Source organism: Nycticebus coucang, chromosome 4 (genome assembly GCF_027406575.1).
Source record: "Nycticebus coucang isolate mNycCou1 chromosome 4, mNycCou1.pri, whole genome shotgun sequence".
Classification (NCBI taxonomy): domain Eukaryota; kingdom Metazoa; phylum Chordata; class Mammalia; order Primates; family Lorisidae; genus Nycticebus; species Nycticebus coucang.
The window spans coordinates 147798748-147807534 of NC_069783.1; the positions used below are offsets into that span (position 1 = coordinate 147798748).

The following is an 8787-nucleotide window of genomic DNA, read 5'->3' on the forward strand; positions in this document are numbered from 1 at the left end:
ACACAAGCAGAAATGGAAAAATATTTTTAATAATGCCTGCTATTATTAGCTGACAAATTTATCAGGGAGACTTCTGCATAATTACTGGTTTAAAAAAATAAACGGCCTACCTAAAACAGTTAGTTTGTAAGGGTAGGAATACACAAGTCAGCTAATCTTACCACTCTCAGCAGCTCTCTGGGTCTCTAAAAGTGCCCAACAGGGAAGAAAAAAGCTGACGGTGAGAAATTAACTCAATTTAAAACACAGGGAGAGGGGGGACTGACGGAGACCGTCTACAGCAGACTAATTCTATTTTTAAAAATGGGCGATAGGCCTTTTCTTTACATCAAATTGTGTGAATTCCGGGAAGAGTAAACGAAGATGCTGTGCGCAGCTTTTTAACTCTGAAAAACGCCCGTTCAGTGAAAGAGTCACTTCCGTTTCGGAGCATCCCCTCGCTGAGCCAGCGAATGGCGGCGTCGGCGGGGTCGCTGGAGGGCAGACATCCCAGCGCAGAGCTCCCCGCCGGCTCCGCGGCAGGTTTCCCAGGAGGAACGGGCGAGGCGGCGGCGAGCGGGAGCCGTGCCCCGGGCGGAGAGCTGGGCGGGGGCCTAGGGCCGGACCTGCCGCGTGCGGGCCCGCGGGACGGAGCGGCGGCGGGGACGGCCGGGGACGCCGCGGGCTCGCGGGACGGGGCGGGGCGGCGGCGGGTCGCGGGCGGATGACGTGCGGGCAGGCGGAGGAGCTGCCACTTCCTGGAGCCATCGGCCGGGGCCGCTCGCAGCACTCAGCGCCGGAGCCGGGAGCCCGCGGCCGCCGCCATGTCCCACCAGACCGGCATCCAAGGTAACGGCGCCCGGAGGGGCCCCGGGCGGGGCGGGCGCGGCCGCAGTCGGGCCGGGAGCGCAGGGAATCGGTCCCGAGGGCTTTGCGGGCCCCGGCGTCCGGCGCTCGCCGGGCGCTCCGGGTCCGCGCCTCCCTCGCTGGGCCCGGCCGCCGCCACGTTGCAGAACGACTGGAAGTTCCGAGGAGCGAAGGGCGATTTGCAGTTATTCTTAAAGCAGTCACCTAGACTTGTCCAACATATTCTGTGATTATAGCTTGTTCTGTTCTGTTTTATTTTTTACAGGAAGGCAGCCAAATTTCAGTGCTTAACAATATTTATGACTGAATTAAATCACACTTGCTGTAAGTTAAACACCTTGCTTTTTAATGTTCCTGCTTGCACTCATTTTAAAATGTGATTTCCTATTTACTTCAAGGCTCGTCTACAGACTATATCCTGTCTGCAAAAGCCTCTGGGATTTGGGGTAAGTAATTAAAGACATTTAGGAAATTCAGAATTTCATCATTTTGAAAGTTCGTCACCTGCATGGTCATATTCCGTAATTCTAGAGCAGCCTTTAATTTCACATTTTTAAGTCTTTCTCCCCTTACTGTATATGTCAGTTGCAAGTATATGTTAATTTACAAGATCATTTGATGAAAGTTTATCTTCCTTATATACAGTACTATACCATACGTGTTTTTGTTTAACATATCCAGCACTTAACACAGGCTGGACACCTAACAAGCACTCAATATATCTTGGTTTCTGAAAGGTACTTCAACTTAATAAATTATATTAAATAATCACTTTCTTGGTCTTAGCTTTCCTCCATGAACCATATTACTATGATTCTGTGAAAAGCACACTTGAGCATTGGATAATATTTTGGTAATTCTGCTTCTTATTGATCATAAGTCATCTGATTTCCATGGTAGGTATATACCCCATAGTAATAATACATTTTATATTTATTAAATATTTACTGTATATCAGGCATTATTTAAAGCATGTATCATCACACAGAACTTTGGAGATACGAACTACGATACTCACTATCGAAAAGAACCAACCAACCAAACAATAAACACTTAAAAATGGATGTTGATGCTTGGAAAGAATAGGTAAATCCTTAAGAATATATATCTAAGAAATAGAGGCAACAAGATGGGAGCTGTATCCACATTCCCATAATCAACAACCAGACACAGAGTACATGGATTTTTTAATCATCCTTTCTTCTTCTTCTTTTTTTTTTTTTTTTTTTGAGAAGTGGGCTTGGTGGGCATTTTAAACTTCTTTATGATTCTGGTAATCCAATAAAAAATTACAGGCCATTCCATCCCAGAACAAAAAATGTCTCCACTAAGCTGAGATAAAATAAAATCTGTGAAAGGTGGGTGTAACAAGAGGCGTTATGGAAAAGAAGGTAAAACTTTTACAAGTTGTTGTTGGCTTAATGCAAAGATTCTAAGATTTAGGTGATACAGCATTCTGACATTGCTGGACTTCAAGATCATCCTTCTAACACTTCCTAAAAAATAATATCATATATTTAATTTGGAATAAAGGTATATTAAAATTAAATGATATTTACAAATGTTTACAGTCTCCCTGAGATGTCCTGGTTCCCAAGTTTCTTGAAACCAATTTGCTAGTCCATTCGTGGGTTGATGGGCACTTGGGCTTCTTCCATGACTTAGCAATTAGGAATTGGGCTGCAATAAACATTCTGGTGCAGATGTCTTTGTTATATTGTGATTTTTGGTCTTCTGGGTATATACCCAGTAAAAGAATTATAGGATCGAATGGCAGATCTATTTTTAGGTCTCTTAAGTATTCTCCAAACATCCTTCCAGAAGGAACGTATTAGTGTGCATTCCCACCAGCAGGGTAGAAGTGTGCCCTTTTATCCACATCCACACCAACATCTCTGGTTTTGGGATTTTACTATGTGGGCTACTCTTACTGGGGTTAGGTGATATCTCAAAGTAGTTTTGATTTGCATTTCTCTGATGATTAAGGATGATGAGCTTTTTTTCATGTGTTTGTAGATAATGCATCTGTCTTCTTTACAAAAGTTTCTCTTCAAGTCCCTTGCCCACCCTGAGATGGGATCACGTGTTCTTTTATTGCTAATAGGTTTGAGTTCTCTCTGGATTCTGGTTATTAGACCTTTATTGGAGGTATAACGTGCAAATATTTTCTCCCACTCTGAAGGCTGTCTGCTTGCTTTACTTACTATGTTCTTGGCTGTGCAGAAGCTTTTTAGTTTGATCAGGTCCCAGTAGTGTATTTTTGATACTGCTTCAATTGCCTGGGGAGTCCTCCTCATAAAATATTCACGCAGGCCCATTCTTTCAAGAGTTTTCCCTGCACTTTCTTCAAGTATTTTTATAGTTTCATGTCTTAAGTTTAAATCATTTATCCAGTGAGAGTCTATCTTAGTTAATGGTGAAAGGTGTGAGTCCAGTTTCAATCTTCTACAGGTTGCCAGCCAGTTGACCCAGCACCATTTGTTAAATAGGGAATCTTTTCCCCACTGAATGTTTTTAATTGGCTTGTCAAAGATCAAATAATGGTAAGTAGCTGGATTCATCTCTTGGTTCTATATTCTGTTCCAGACATCTACTTCTCTGTTTTTGTGCCAATACCATGCTGTTTTGATCACTGTCGATTTATAGTACAGTCTCAGGTCTGGTACTGTGATTCCTCCTGCTGTGTTTTTAATTGCTGAGTAATGTTTTGGCTATTCAGGTTTTTTTCTGATTCCAAATAAAACGAAGTATTATTTTTTCAGGATCTTTAAAATATGACAATGGATTTTTAATAGGAATTGCATTAAAATTATATCTTGCTTTGGGTAGTATAGACATTTTAACAATGTTGATTCTTCCCAGCCGTGAGGATGGTATGTTTTTCCATTTGTTAACATCTTCAGCTATTTCTTTTCTTAAAGTGTCATAGTTCTCTTTGTAGAGATCTTTCACGTCCTTTGTTAGGTATACTCCCAAATATTTCATCTTCTTTGGCACTACTGTGAAAGGAATAGAGTCCTTGACTGTTTTTTTGGCTTGGTTATTGTTGGTATATATAAAGGCTACAGATTTATGGGTGTTGATTTTTGTAGCCTGAGACATTGCTGTATTCCTTGATCACTTCTAAAAGTTTTGTAGTAGAATCCCTAGTGTTTTCCAGATATACAATCATATCATCTGCAAAGAGTGAAAGTTTGATCTCTTCTGACCCTATGGAAACCCTTGATTGCCTTTTCTTCCCTAATTGCAATAGCTAAAACTTCCATTACAATGTTAAAGAGCAATGGAGACAATGGGCAACCTTGTCTGGTGCCTGATCTAAGTGGAAATGATTTCAATTCAACTTCATTCAATACAATATTGGCTGTGGGTTTGCTATAGATGGCCTCTATTAGTTTAAGAAATGTCCCTTCTATACCAATTTTCTTAAGTGTTCTAATCATGAAGGAATGCTGGATATTATCAAAAGCTTTTTCTGCATCAATTGAAAGAATCATATGGTACTTATTTTTTAGTTTGTTTATGTGCTGAATTACATTTATAGATTTACGTATATTGAAACAGCCTTGAGATCCTGGGATAATTCCCACTTGGTCATAGTGTATAATTTTTTGGATGTGTTGTTCGATTCTGTGTGTTAGGATCTTATTGAGTATTTTAGCATCGATATTCATTAGTGATATTGGTCTATAATTTTCTTTTCTTGTTGGGTCTTTCCCTGGTTTGGGGACCAAGGTGATTTTTGCTTTGTAGAATGTGTTGGGTAATAGTCCCTCTTTTTCTATATTTTGGAAGAGATTTAGTAATATAGGTACTAGTTCTTCTTTAAAGGTTTGGTAGAATTCTGACGTAAAGCCATCTGGTCCTGGGCTTTTCTTTTTAGGGAGATTTTGTATAGTTGATTCTATTTCAGAACTTGATACAGGCCTGTTCAACATTTTCACTTCATTCTGGCTAAGTCTTGTTAGGTGGTGTACTTCCAGGTATTGGTCAATTTCTTTCATATTTTCATATTTCTGAGAGTAGAATTTCTTGTAGTATTCATTAAGGATTTTTTGAATTTTTGAGGGGTCTGTTGTTATTTCATCATTACCATTTCTGATTGATGAGATTAGAGATTTTACTCTTTTTTTCCTGGTTAGGTTGGCCAAAGGTTTATCTATTTTATTGATCTTTTCAAAAAACCAACTTTTGGATTTATTGATCTGTTGTATAATTCTTTTGTTTTCAATTTCCTTTAATTCTGCTACGATTTTGGTTATTTCTTTTCTTCTGCTGGGTTTGGGGTTGGAATGTTCTTCCTTCTCCAGTTGCTTGAGATGTCCCATTAAGTTATGAACTTCCTCTTTTTCCGTTTTCTTGAGGAAGGCTTGCAGTGCTATTAATTTCCCTCTTAGGACTGCCTTTGCAGTATCTCAGAGGTTTTGGTAATTTGTGTCTTGATTGTTGTTTTGTTCCAAAAATTTGGTGATCTCCTTCTTAATCTCATTTATAACCCATCTATCCTTCAGCATAAGGTTGTTTAGCTTCCATGTTTTTGTATGGGTACGCAGGTTTCTGTTGTTACTGAGTTCAACTTCTTTTCCATGATGGTCTGAGAAGATGCAAGGAATAATTTCTATTTTTTAAAATATGCTGTGGTTAGATTTGTGGTGGAGGATGTGGTCAATTTTGGAGTATGCTCCATGGGCTGATGAGAAGAATGTGTATTCAGTTTTGTTGGGATGCAATGTTCTGTAGAAGTCCAGATATTAGATGGTTAAGTTTAAGTCTAAAATTTCTTTGCTTAGCTTCTTTTTGGAGGATCTATCCAGCACTGCTAAAGGGTGTTAAAATCTCCAACTACTATGGAACTGGAGAAAATCAAGTTGCTCATGTCTGTTAGAGTTTCTCTTATAAATTGAGGTGCGTTCTGGTTGGGTGCATAAATATTAATAATTGAAATCTCATCATATTGAGTATTACCTTTAACAAATATGAAGTGTCCATCCTTATTCTTCCTTATTTCAGTTGGTTTAAAGCCAATTGCATGTGCGAATAGGATTGCAATGCCTGCTTTTTTCTGTTTTCCATTTTCCTGGAGTATAGATGACCATCCCTTCACCTTAAGTCTATATTTGTCTTTTAGTGTAAGATGTGATTCTTGTATGCAGCAGATATCTTGCTTGAGTTTTTTTATGCAGTCAGCCAACCTGTGCCTCTTTAGAGGACAATTTAAACCATTCACATTAATTGAGAATATTGATAAGCCTTTTGAGAGCCAATTTGTGCCTCTTTAGAGGACAATTTAAACCGTTGACATTAATTGAGAATATTGATAAGCCTTTTGAGAAGACTGGTGTACATTTTTAATCCTTTTGTGACTGTGGAAGTTGAAATTTGATCAAAATTTTCTGGGTGGGTTTACTTTTGTGATGGAGGATTATGCTGGTCTTTATGGAAGATAGGTCTGAGAATATCCTGGAGAGCTGGTTTAGTTATGGCAAATTTCTTCAACATGTGAATGTCATTGAAGTATTTAATTTTTTCATCATAAATGAAACTCAGTTTAGCTGAGTATAAGATCCTGGGTTGAAAGTTATTTTGTTTTAGGAGATTAAAAGTCGATGACCATCCTCTTCTAGCTTGAAAGGTTTCAGCAGAGTGATCTGCAGTTATTCTAATATTATTGCCCTTATAGGTGATGGTTTTCTTTTGCCTGGCTGCTTTCAAATTTTTCTCCTTCATATTAACTTTAGTGAAATTGATTATGATGTGTCTGGGGGATGTCTTATTTGGGTTGAGTCATGCTGGATTTCTGAAACTGTCTGCTATTTGAATTTCAGAATCTCTTGGCATGTCAGAAAGTTCTCCTTCGTAATATCATGGAGAAGTGACTCTGTGCCTTGTGAAGCTACTTCATCACTTTCGGGGATCCTTATAAGACGAATATTGATTTTCTTCAAATTATTGGTTTTGGCACACTGGAGCCTTGGGCTGTTGCCCTGGGTAGAGTGCCGTGGCATCACAGCTCATAGCAACCTCAAACACCTGGGCTGGGCACCGCCCAGACCTCCATAAGAGTTGTGCCATGACCCCCGACCTGCGATCCGTGACTGCCAGGCCTCCGCATGCCCTGACCAGGAACTTTGGGAGCCACACAACACTGCATCCTCCCTCTGGTATCCTCCCTGCCTCCATACCAGCCCACTCATCTGGCCAGGGACTCTGGTAGCCGTGTGCCCTCCAGAGCCTTCCCTGCCTCTGCATAGAGCCCTTCTCCTGGCCAGAGACTGCTGGAGCCTTGGGCTATCTGTGCCAAAGTCACTGGGTGCCAGGCACTCCCAGAACCATGCACACCACCTCCCGCCCTGTTGCTGGATCCAGGTGTGCTACACTCCGGAGCTGTTTCCACAACCAGAATTCCCTGGCTGGGGCAGCCCCAGAGGAACTACACAGGGTCACTCCCTATAAAGATCCAGCAACAATAAAGTGATCATGCTGGGGTCTTATCTTGGAGAGATACCTCCCCAACTCTGAGGACAGCCAGAAGCAATGGTGAAAAACAATCATGAGGTGAAATCAATGGAAAAACTCTGGCAATGTGAATAATCAGATTTGGTCAACTCCCCCAAGTATCAATGGGGCAGCACAAGATCTCATGCACAAACAAATAGCTGAGATGTTAGAAATTGAATTCAGAATCTGGATAGCAAATAAGATCGAATTAGAATTCCAAGCAGTAACCCAAAAGATATCTCAAGAATACAATGAATTCAAAGACCAAATGACCCAAGATTTTCACACGTTGAGACAAGAAGTTGCAGCCCTCAAAGATCTGAGAAACAGTAGAATCCCTCAGTAACAGAATGGAGCAAACAGAAGAAAGGATTTCTGACATTGAAGACAAAGCTTTCGAACGCTCCCAAACTCTCAAAGAGGAAGAGAAATGGAGGGCAAAAACAGATTAGATGGTTTTTTTAATTGACTCACAACAACAACAACAAAAATACCTAAGTCCAAATTCCATTTTCACCTATTGCTGGCTTAGTGATACTGGATAAATTATCTCAGCTTTATCTGAGCTTTATCTGAAGCTCACATTTTTCAGCTTCATCTGTAATTTTAAATACTAAACACGATTCTTCTTCAGATTGAATGAAGTAATATATTTGCCCAAAGAAAGAGAAATTTTCCTCCAATGAATATCAAATGTAATTTCAAGAAACTTGGTTACAATGATGTCTCAAGGAGACTGTACATTTTCTCTTCCCTTGGACGTATACACATATATTAGTAAATTGCTCTTCTCACATCTTACTATTCTTTAAATGCTTTCAAATAACTGGTTGTCTAATTCAGTTCATTCTAAAATTCTTATTATCTAGTCCTCTCCCCTTTCTCCCCCTTGTCATACATTCTGATTGTAGCTGGGACACTCAACTCACCAGAAAGAGAGCACATGTTCATGCTTCAAGACACGCCAAGCATATCGCAATTCAACTGGCAAATGTAACTCAAGAACAGAGGGTTGTCAGAGCTGGGAAGAAATCTGGTAGCAATATTTATGTCTGAAGCAACTCACAAAAGATGAAACTGAGGCCCAGAAAATTAAATCATCTGTTTACATCACACAAATATGTTAGCAAACTTTAAGAGTGATGACTCAAAGTGATTCTAATTGGTAATAGGAATATAACTAACATAAGCTAAATTCCCACCAAAATGTTATAAACTATGAATAAAACTGTATTTAAAATCAATTATGGACTCCGCCTGCGCCGCGGCTGCCGTCCGGAGCCCCGCGTCCCGGCTCGCTCCTGAGGGGCTTCCGGTGGGCCGCGCGGCACAGTGGTCAGCGGCGGGGACGACGGCGGTCCCCATAGACATGCAGGACCTGTGGGAGGCGCAGCAGAGTCGGCGTCCGTGCGCTCACATTCGCTCGCTTGGCGCCCCACGGGC

At 40.7% G+C, this 8787-nt stretch overlaps 1 long non-coding RNA gene across 3 annotated transcripts; it reads left to right on the forward strand.

Moving 5' to 3' along the window:
• The first annotated feature begins 760 nt into the window (after positions 1-760).
• LOC128583193 (uncharacterized) lies at positions 761-8572 on the forward strand. Of its 3 annotated transcripts, XR_008379418.1 has the most exons (5): positions 761-828; positions 1112-1292; positions 1633-1742; positions 1835-1932; positions 6672-8572. It is a non-coding gene; the product is annotated as an uncharacterized LOC128583193 (long non-coding RNA). The 3 variants fall into 3 exon arrangements; XR_008379419.1 differs by lacking the exon at positions 1835-1932; XR_008379420.1 differs by lacking the exons at positions 1633-1742; positions 1835-1932.
• The last annotated feature ends 215 nt before the right edge of the window (positions 8573-8787 follow it).